This window comes from Saimiri boliviensis, chromosome 2 (genome assembly GCF_048565385.1).
Source record: "Saimiri boliviensis isolate mSaiBol1 chromosome 2, mSaiBol1.pri, whole genome shotgun sequence".
Lineage (NCBI taxonomy): Eukaryota > Metazoa > Chordata > Mammalia > Primates > Cebidae > Saimiri > Saimiri boliviensis.
Window position 1 is genome coordinate 108,016,632 of NC_133450.1, and position 12,023 is coordinate 108,028,654.

Consider the following 12,023-nt stretch of genomic DNA (forward strand, 5'->3'; position numbering starts at 1 on the left):
TATATTTTTAGTAGAGACAAGGTTTCTCCATGTTGGTCAGGCTGTTCTCGAACTACTGAACTCAGGTGATCCACTGGCTTTGGCTTCCCAAAGTGCTAGGACTATAGATGTGTGATTATCCTTTTAATGTCTATGGGACCTACAATAATGTTTCCTATTTTATTTCTGACATTAATGTGTATCCTATCTCTTTTATTCATAGTTAGTCTGGCTAAAGGTATATCAAATTTATTGATCTTTTCAAAGAACCACTTTTGGTTTTAATGATTTTTTCCTATTGATGTCATGTTTTCAATTTTATTTATTTCTACTCTAATTTTTATTGTTTCCTTTCCTGTGTTTACTTTGGATTTAATTTGTTCTTATTTTCTATTTTCCTAAGGTGGTAGCTTAGATAATTGATGGATCTTTCTTTTCTATTATATGCATGAATGCCATATTTTTTTCTCTAAACACTGATTTTACTGCATTCCACAAACCTTGATGGAACGTTTTTTAAATTTCTCTTCAGGTTTCTTTTTTGACATAAAGTGGTAACATTTTTATTAACAGAAAATGTTTTGTCATATCTCTTTCCCAGTTCAGTGGCTGCTTGCAAATCTTAAATTTATGTAACTGAGAGGTGTCATGGAAGTGATCCTTAAGAGACAGAAAAGTATCTCTAACCTAATAACTTTCTAAGAAAAATCAGGCAATCTTCCTACCTCAGACCATGTTAAGCAAATATTTCTCCTTGTTAAATTATCTCTCTAATGGAAAATTAAAAAGTGATAGCAACTCTTTAAAATAATAATTTAAATTTATCCTTGTAATTTACTGTAACATTTAGAGTGTAGTTTATCATTCATTAATATGGCAAATGTTTATTGGCTAGTACTAGGTACACTCAACAGTGAATGAAATAGTGAAAGCCATTTCAAAACTTACTTTATGGTAGAATATAATAAATAGTAAGCAAAAAATTACATAATAAACAAATTACAAATCATATCAGAAAATCCTAAGTGCTTTAAGGGAAAAAATAAACAGAGCAAAGTAACAGAGATTGGAATGTGGTAGGAAAGAGTTGTAACTGAAAATACAATAAAGTAGTTTGAGTAAGCCTTTTGAAAAGTTAAGACTGTGAGGGAATTAGCCACATGTCTAGCTAATGAAAGCAGTGAAGACATGGCAGCCAGTATAAAGGTTCTGTATTTTACAACTCTTAAATGCCATCTAAGAAATGTATAAGCTTTCACTCATGCATAGGAAAAGTGCAGAACTCTGAACATGGAATTTGAGGATGTCAGTTATCTCCCAATTTCCAGATCTTTATTTCAGAACTGTACAAAATCATTTTGTTCCAAAAATAGTGCTAAGTAAAATGGGCACTATTAATATTTATTAAAGGAATATTAGTTGTTTCTATCATATTTTAAGCTATGCACATTGGATCCCAGAAAATTAAAAAATTTGATTAGTATCTACGTTTTTATATAATTAATCTACTTGCAATAAAATTGTACTCTGTGTGTTCATACATAATTCAAATTGTCTTCTCTAATATTATTTTGTCTCTAGATATTAATCTCATTATAATTTTTGAATTTTATCAGAAACATAAATTACATGTATTTCAGTGACATACTGTATCACATAATTTTAGTTTCTTCTCTCAATATAACAGAATAAAACTCTGTTATATTTCTTAACAACTCTGCTTGATCAGCTGGTGGAAAAATGAATCGCTGTTTGTTAATTAGATTTGATTTCTAGGTAGAATTTATCTATGATTTGATGTTTAGCCACAGGACACACTATTACCTGACTGAAGATGCTTTGCAATGCTACACAAAAAACTACACATGACTCTGAAATGTATGCCATTATTCTCTCACATTTTTGTACTTATACTGCATTTGGAAGAATAAATATTATAATCTATTGATGTGCATGTGGCTAAATATTACATAAATTATGTAATACTAGAGCAACTAACAATTTCTTTTATTCATTTAAATTGTGTTTTTGAGATTTTTCCCCATGATGATACTTAAAGATACATCTTATCCATCTTAACTGCTATAATACATAATGTCCCAATATATAAAGAAAATGGAACATTTGTTTTCCTTTATTCTAAATACTTTTATCATACTCAAATACAGGTTTTTCGCTTCATTTTAAATCTTCTTGACATTGCTATGAAAAACCATTTCCATGTACATTCTTTTAAGGGTGAAGGTTTCTCCAAGATAAATACAGCTTTCGGTATGAAGGATTTTCTAGAATGTCTATCTCGGAGTACACTTTCTGGGCTTAGTCTACACACATTCACAACATTATTAGATATTTTGCCAATTGCTCCCGTGAGTTGTTGCCTCACTTTACACTCCAGCACTCATAAAATTACCTTTTTCCTCATGTCCTCACCAACACTTGGTGATACTGCTTTGATAGGTGTGACTCAGATTGATATACTGTTGTTTAATTTGTTGTTCCCTCATTAGTAGTAAAGTTGAATATTCTCATAATTATTTGCCTTTTGAATTTATTTCTCTGTAAATCATCATTTTATACTGGCTAATTTTGTATTGGTTGTCTTTAACTTCTTTGTGAGGTCTTCCCTGTATTCTGAATATTAATTCTTGGCTCATTTTGAATACGTTACCCTATTATCTTATGCCTTGAATAGATTCTGATGATAAATTTGCTGTTATTCTTATTTACGTTTCTCTGTTATGTGTGTCTTTTGCTCTAAGCTGGTTTTTGTTTGTTTGTGTTGTTATTTGAGAGCAAGCTCATCCTTAAGCTCTAGGTGATTTTAGTTCTCTTTTTATTACCACTTCTCAGCTACTTGTTTAGTTTTTGGAATTTCAGAAATAACAGTAAAACTATAGGCCTTTTGTAGCAATCCTGAATTAAATCAAGGCTATTTTGCTTATTTAGATAGCTAGATAGCTTTTGTGTTTATATTCACAAGTGAGATTAACTTTCATTATTCTTTTCCTCACTTTTTCTTACTTAATTTCTCTATTAAGTCTATTCCAGGCATATCAAATGAGATGAGACACTGTAGGGATTAGATTATTTTCAAGGAATGAGAGAAAAAACAGTTGTCCCTGATGCAATTTTGGTACAGATTTTAAATGCTTTATTGGCAATAGGTCTATTATAAAGGTTTATTACTCCATAAAAAAATTATATTTTTTACATAAAATTTTCTATATAGTCTAATTTTTCTAAATATATTTTAATAAAAATTTTCATATTTTAATCCCTTTTGTAGTTACCTTTTATTTCTATTAAATTTTTCCTTGATTCTATTTGAAAAATTTATTCCTTAAGATTTTTAAACTGCTTCAGAATCTAATATTTCTTAGATTTTTATTTCACTTAGTTTACTCATATTAATTATTCCCTTTCTCCTACTTGTTTATGTTCTTTGTTCATTTATGAAGTATCTGTATGGAGATACTTAGATTATTAAATTGTGGTTTTTATTCCTCTTAATAAGCACTTAAAGCTATAAGTTTTAGCTTTAAATATTGCTTTATGGCATCACATATTACTTAAGATGTAATGTTTCCTTTATTTTTTAGGATTAATTATATTGCTAATTATAATTTTAATTATATCTTTATCATATCATTATTTTACAGACTAGTTTCTTTTTTAAAATTTATGAAATAAGTGGATTTAGGTTGCATTTATATTATTGATTTAATATTTTATTACATTGTAAACTTTGCTTGTTATGAATGAAATGAATGGTATTTCATTATATTTTTAGTATCCATTGAGATTCCTTGGTTACAAGACATGCATGATCCTTATGTGCTTAACCATTTATTTCTAATACATGGAAAGAGGATACTGTATGTGTGTACTAGGTACAATTTCTTAAACATATTTGTCAAATATTCTACACTTTTTCTAATATTTTTTCTGTTTAATTAATCTACAACAAACATGTAATACATATATGAATACTATTAAAATTTTTACACATGTTTTGTTTTGATTCTCCATTTCATAAAAATATGAAGATATATTATTATCAAATAGATTCAATTTATTGCATATTCTTATTGAATTTTCTATTTTATTATTATGAAGTTACTCTCTATTCTGATTATATATTGCTAGAAAACATACCATCCCCAAAACTTAGCAGCATAAAACAATACTTACTTGTGTGGCTCACCAATACACAGTTTTGAAAGATCTCTGTGGGAAAGACTTGTTTCTATCGCAGGCATCCTCAACTGAGGCTCAGTTGAAACTGAAGGATTTGCTTTTATGATGGCTCACTCACATGGTCAGCAGTCAGTAGGGTGGTTATCAGGCCGAGGGCTAAATGACTTGATTGCTCTTCATGTGAAGCTTCCCTTTGGCTTTGATTTCCTAACAGTGTGGGGACTGGATTCCAAAGAAACTGTATCAAGAAAAAGAGCACCAAGCAAAATCCATGTCACCTTTCCTAATCAGTGATGCAGCTTCCATTCTACCACATCCCGTTCATCAACATAGGCACAAAGCTCTGCTGAGATTCAGTGGGCAGGAAAATAACTCTTATTGTCGTTACCTAGAAGCTTAGCAAAGTTCTAAGAGAACATTTAAGAAGACACACATTCTTGCAGCCAGTTTTGGAGAATACAATCCACTATACATTCTTTGTAGTAACGTGAGCTTAGTTTTTGCTTTCTTTTGCCCCTACATCTAGATTGATATTTATATTAAGTTACCTATATAAGTATAGATAACTTAATATATATAAATATATTAATAAATATTAATACCTATATAAGTATAGATAACTTAATATATATATTAATATATTAATAATTATATTAAGTTACCTATATAAGTATAGATAACTTAATATAAAGTTATCATGTTCTGGTTTACCTAAGATATCATATTTAAGCCCTTAAACTGCCAAGTATTTTGAAAAATCAAATCTATCACATACAAGTATAGTCCAATTATAGTTTCTAATAATTTCCCATATATAAGCAAAATAGGAAATATTGAGTTTAGTTTTAGCCCACTGCAATAAAGCAAATATCACAATAAAACGAGTCTCACAATTTTTTGGTTTCCCAGTACCAAAAAAGTTTTGCTTGTACTATACTGTAGTCTATCGTGTGTAGTAATATGTTTTGAAAACCATATGTATTAGTCTGTTTTCAGGCTGGTGATAAAGAAATACCTGAGACTGGGCAATTTATAAGGAAAAAAAGGCTTGACTTCCAGCTCCACATGGCTTGGGAGGCCTCATAATCATGGTGGAAGGCAAAAGATACATCTTACATGGCAGCAGATGAGACAACTTGGGCAGGGAAACTCCCGCTTATAAAACCATCAGATCTCATGACACTTACTATCATGAGAACAGCATGGAAAAGACTTGTTTTCATGAATCATTTACCTCCTACCTGGTCCTTCCCACAAAATATGGAAATTGTGAGAGCTACAATTCAAGATGAGATTTGGGTGGGGACACAGCCAATCCATATCACTATGTATATACCTTAATATAAAAAATACTTTATTGCTAAATAAAAGTGCTTACAATCATCTAAGCCTTCACCAACTCATAATCTTTTTGCTGGTAAAAGGTCTTGTGTTGATGTTGATGGCTTTTGACTTATCAGTCTAATGGTTGCTGAAGGTTAAGCAGGTTTTGCAAGTTTTTAAAAAAAGACAATAATGAGGTTTGACACATTAATTGATTATTCCTTTCACAAAAGATTTTCTATAGCATGCCATGCTGTTTGAGAGCATTTTCCCCATAGTAGAACTTCTTTCAAAATTGGAGTCAGTCCTCTCAAACCTTGCTGCTGCTTTGTCAAATAAATTCATGGAATTTGGTTGATAAATCCTTTGTTGTCACTTGAACAAATGTTTACAGCATGCAAATCTGGAGTAGATTCCAGCTCAAGAAACCATTTTCTTTTCTCATCCAGAAGAGGCAAATCCTCATCCATTCAAGTTTTATCATGAGATTGCAGATATTCAATCTCATCTTCAGGCTTCACTTCTAATTCTAGTTCTCTTGCTATTTCTACCAAACCTATAGTGAGAAGTTCTGAACCCCTCAAAGTCATTCATGAGAGCTGGAATAAACCTCTTTCAAACTCCTGTTAATACTGATATTTTGACCTTTCCCTTTGAATCAAAAATGTTCTTAATGGCATCTAGAAAGTTGCATTTTTTTCTAGAAAATTTTCGATTAAATATGACTTTATCCATATTGATCAGGGGAATTACTATGACACATACAGCCTTATGAAATGTATTTCTAATATAATAAGACTCAAAAGTCAAATTTACTTCTTGATCCAGAATGGATGTTACATTAGCAGGCATAAAAACATTTATCTTCTTGGACATCTTTATCTAAGCTCTTGCATAATCAGGTACAGTGTTAACAAACCACATTATTTTGAAAATAAACTTTTTTTTTTTTTTTTTTTTTTTGTCTCAGCAGTAGTCTCAACAGTAAACTATTCAGTAAACCATACTGTAAAGAGATATGCTGTCATCCAGGCTTTGTTGTTTCATTTATAGAACATAGAGTAGATTTACTACAATTCTTAAGGACCTTAGAATTTTCAGAATGATTAATGAGCACTGACTTCAACTTAAAATCACTAGTTTCAATAACTCCTAACAACAGAGAGAGGCTTCTTCGATGTTTTGAAGCAAAGGATTGGTTTCTCCTCTCTAGCTATGAAAATTCTAGATGGCATCTTCTTCCGAGGCTGTTTTGTCTACCTTGGCAATCTGTGGTTTAGGGTAGCCCTCTTCATCAATGATCTTAGATAGGTCTCTGTATCACTTGCCGAAGATTCTCCATTAGTACTTGCAGCTTCACCTTGCATTTTTGTAATATGGAGATGACTTCTTTCCTTAAACCTCATGAACCAAACTCTGCTAGCTTCAAACTTTGCTTCTGCAGTTTCCTCGTCTCTCTCAGCCTTCATAGAACTGAAGAGAGTTAGGGCTTTGCTCTGGATTAGGCTTTGTTTTAAGGGAATGTTGTGGCTGGTATGATCTATCCGGACCACTAAAACTTTCTCTGTAACAACAATAAAGCTGTTGAGCTTTATTTTTATTCATGTGTTCACTGGAGTAGCACTTTTAATTTTCTTCAAGACCTTTTCCTTTGCATTCACAATGTGGCTGTTTGGCGAAAGAGGCCTAGCTTTCAGCCTATCTCAGCTTTCAAATGTCTTCCTCACTCAGCTTAATCATTTCTAGCTTTTCATTTAAAGTGAGAAACTTGCGATTCTGCCTTTTACTTGAACACTTACAGGGCATTGTGGGGTTATTAATTGGCCTAATTTCAGTATTGTTGTGTCTCAGCAAATGAGCGTGTCCAAGGAGAGGGAGAGAGACCGGGCAACAGATGTGTAGAAGGAGCAGTCAGAACACACACATTTACGGATTGAGTTTGCTGTCTTATATGAACACTTGTTTTTGGAGCCCGAAAACAAATACAATAATAACATCAAAGATTACTGATTACAAATCACCACAACAGGTATGATACTAATACCAAAGTTGGAAATACTGGAACAAATACAAAAATGTGATACAGAAATATTTTTTGTAGTGAGCATATGCTGTTGAAAAATGGCACCAATAGACTTGCTCAACTCAAGGTTGCCACAAACCTTTAATTTGTAAAAGTTGCAATGTCTGTGAAGTATAATAAAGCAAAGTATGGATGTGCATTTGTTCTTAGCTTATTTTTTGAAATTTATTATACTTTTAAAAAAATGTATTTCTTCCTTTCAATTTTGGTTGCTCATGTTTTATTTCCTTCTTCTCTTTTACTGTTTTGAATGTTATACACTCCATTAATTTGTCTTTATGAATCGCATTAAATTTTGAATTTGTACATTTGACATTAATATTTTTAAGTATTGTAAACAATTTATAGAAGTTCAAGTAAAATTATCAATGAGCCTTTTCAAAAAATTACTTTTATGTAACCTTGTTTTCCCATATTAATGTGAGTCACTATTTTCACTTTTTCCTCTTGTCGTTTGAGGTTTACTAATTTATTTGCTCATCTTTCCTGCTTGCACCTCATTTCTTCCTTTTGAATTCAATTCTTCCTCTCTGAATAACAGTTTTCAGGGATGCTGTTTGAGTGGTAGCCTCATTCAGTCTTTATTGAATGGAAATATGTTTCTTTTACTCTTAAATGACAATTTAACTGAATGCAGTGGTCTAGGCTCACAATTATTTTATCTTTGAAGTTTTAACATTCTGAATTTGTTATTCTTTTATCTTCTGGACTGTATGATTTTTGTTGTTAGTATATTTGCAACTAGTTTATTTGTAAGTGGTATGTCCTTTATTAGCGCTGTTTTTCATTTCCGTACTCTACATTTCAGTAAAATTTTATAAGATGGTTTTATTTTTTACTTTTTCTGCTATAGAGTTCCTGTTTGTTGACTAAGAAAACACTTGTATTTTAGTAACTCCAGAAAATTATCATCCTCTTTATCAACATACATAGCCTTTCATGAATTCTATTACCTTCCTCTGAGAAGGTGTTTGGACCTTGCCAACTATCTTCCACATCTCCTAATTTCTCACTTACTTTTCACCTCTGTATTTCTCTAAGCTACATCCTAGTAAATAATCTCATATCAGATTCTTTTATTAGCTGTATTTGATATGTTGCTTAATGACCCACTGAGTTTGTAACAATAATACTTTTTATAAATACTTTTTAGACATTCCATTCTACTTTTGTCCAGATCTGAATTTTTACATGATTTTAATATATAAACTGCTTGAAAAATAATCATTGCTTCTATATTTCTCTTGTAATCATGCTTACTTTTACTCATGGGAGGTAATTTTCTAGTGTTATCTCTAAATAAGTGGAGGAAAATCTTTGTAGCAGAGATGAAAACTGTGTAAAAAATTTAAGATAAATGGACACTATAAGGGCAACATATAAGAGGATTTACAGAAAAAAGTTCTAGCAAAAAAAATAGCAAAAATAAATACTGACATAATAGCTGATACTTTTTGGAATTATTCTCCTGGTGATTTAAGACAATGTGTATACTGAAAATCTCAATCCTAACACATTTGAAATGTAGGCTATGGATATGAATTCTCATAGACAAGTATTCTCTATTCAAAATCTTCTGAAGTTGAAGGATTTTTTTGTGGGGGTGGTGGCTGAGGAACGTACTTCTTTCACTATCCCTGAAGAACTTAATCTTCTATGGCTTTAAGAAGGAATGTCATTTTCAGCTCCTCAAATACTTACCTCCCCCATGGCCTGAGATTCCTCTCCTGTTTCTTATGGATGCTTTAACAGCACAATTCCCAGGTCAATGAGATGGAATTAAATCCCCTGAGGAAGCCACAGCATCACAATTTTGGCATTTTCTATATCAGTTTTGATAATTTTTCATTTGTTCTCAAGAGCCCAAATAGTCATTTAAAAGACAGCTTATTTTTTCTAGTTTTCGAAACTGCATGTTACAAACAGGTTGTTTCAGATATTTTGACCCACAACAATACACCAACCCTGTCTTAATCTATTTGGACTGCTGTGATGAAATGGACAATGTATAAACTATATAATTTATGCTCACAGTTCTGGAAGACAGAATTCCAAGATCAAGGTACTAGTGTTGGATGGGGGCCCCATTTCTTATAAATGCCACCTTCTATGTGACCTCACATGGCAGAATGGCAAGGCAGCTCTCTAGGTGCTCTTTTACAAGGGCATTTATCTTATTCATGAGGGTGGATCACTCATTACCTAGTCACTCCCCAAGGCCCAACCTCTTCATACCAATGCACTGGGGATTAGATCTCAACATATGAATTTTGGAGAGACACAAACATTCAGATCCTAGCAATCTTTCAATTTATTTCTTCCCTGCTCTCCTTTTTCCCACTGCCAGTTTTCATCTTCAGAGTATTGCTGAAAACATTGTTATAAGGAAATCTGAGTAAACACATTCATAAAAAGTGATAGGATGACTTGCATTTTAACAGAAGATACGTATAAGCATAAAAACAGTTCATTTATTTGATATCATCTCCAGTTAAAAACCAGCAACTGGAAAGTACTAGTGAAATATACCTAGCCTTGTAACAAATTATATTTAATCGTTTCACAAAAACATAACTTTTATTATTAGCACACTCCTAAGATAAGTATAGTAGTAATTCTTACCTAAAGTTTCCATTTCTGTAGTTTGAGTTACACACAATGACAGTCAAGAAATATTATTAATAAATGAAACATTTCAGAAATAAATAATTTATCATTTTTTAATTGTGCACTGTTCTTGGTAGTGTGATGAAATCTCACCCCATCCTGCTCCTCCTGAACAGGATATGAGTCACGGCTTTGTCCAAAGTATCCACACTATATATACCACCTGCATGTTAGTAACTTAGTGGCCACCTAAGTTATCAGATTTTAAAAACTAGTATATATAGGCTTTGGTTTCAGTATTATACACAGTTTCAGGCATCCACTGAGGATCTTAGAATGTGTCCCCTATAGGTAAGGGGGGACAAATACAGTCAAAAGTTCATGGTTGAGTCAGGAGAAACATTTATTATCATAATCTCCATGAATAGCTATTAGTTAAAAATCTCAAAAAAAAAAAAAAAAAAAACCTCTTAACTCATACAGCATGGTGCCCAATTTAGTTCAGTTCCCATACCATTTTAAATAACAAAACAAATCCTGTAACTATATATGATAATAAAATATGCAAATAAAACCATTTTAATTTTTGTGATTTTTGTTAATCCTACAGTTTTTACATTAAAATTTATGTAAAAAATTTGTCAAGAAGTAGTCACATGTGTTTCTGCCTCTTCTTTAATAAATACTTAGAATATTATGTTCTTTGCTAGTGTTTTGTAGAATGAAGGGGTCATGACATCCTGTTACCATAGTAGAGAACTAAAAGTATAAGAAATTAATTTTTATCTTTGACTTCAGATGATGATAAAATTAAACACTTAATAGCTTTTACACTGCATAAAGTCTTTTCTGAATAGCCCTTCTGAAAAGCAGTTTAAAGATTTTTACATGATTTAGTAAACAGAGATTTTGTCTGAAAACGTTTTCAGATGTTCATGCAACCATTGTTATAAAATACTCACTCTGTTGGAAATAAAATTTTGCCCTCGCCCCAGGTTTATAGCCTAATTTTATTTCAAAAGCAATATTCTGTAATACTTCATTTAACAAGGGTTCTGGGAATAAAATTCATTTAAGGCAAAGTGACTTCTTCACTTCCTATTAAATGAGGTTATTGAAAGCAAAAGCTTTCGGTATGGTTAAAAATTTATATTTTCTTCCTTTGAATTAGGAGTCCCAGAGCAGTCAGAGTGACTTATTTTTTAAAGAATAATATTTCTCAATAAGGAAAGCAAAAAAGTTATTCATAAAATAATATTAATAGTGTGGTAACAATGATAATTATAGCATTGCTTGCCCTTCCACAGCCTTTCTTAAAGAAATCACCCAGAATATTTTTTATGTGTCACATCATGACACATCTCTTGCGGCTTCCCATCTCCATTGCCTGTAATCAAATTCAAGCCCTTCCTACCATTCACAAAGCCCTAGCTTATCTGGCCTCTATCTAACACTATGGTTTCATCTCTTACCATTCCCCTCCTGTTGAGTTTCTTATTGTTCCTTGAATGTACCAAGCACACTGCCTTCCTTGCAAATCTGCACAAACTATTGCCTCTTCCAGAATGTTTTTCTCCTAGATTTCCTTATTGCAATCAAGTCTTCATTGAAATATCATCTAATCTAAGAGGATGAAATCAATCACCCCAACTTAAGTAGTACCTACATGTCACTCTGTATCACCTTATCTTGTAATATTTGTTTTCGTAACATTTATCACCATTGATTTATTTACTAAGTTCTTAACTATGTACCACATGCTGTTCTAATTGCTGAAAAGAAGCAGACAAAACTCTCTGTTCTCATACAGCTTACATTTTAATTTAATATC

General features: G+C 31.7%; 1 protein-coding gene across 1 annotated transcript in view; it reads right to left on the reverse strand.

Moving 5' to 3' along the window:
* Nucleotides 1–12,023, reverse strand: part of LOC101052147 (ADP-ribosylation factor-like protein 2) — an 889,888-nt gene that overhangs the window by 22,528 nt on the left and 855,337 nt on the right. The window contains exon 4 of the transcript XR_012516387.1: nt 4,174–4,417. The gene's annotated coding sequence lies outside the window, so the exon portion shown is untranslated. The remainder of the gene's footprint in view (nt 1–4,173; nt 4,418–12,023) is intronic.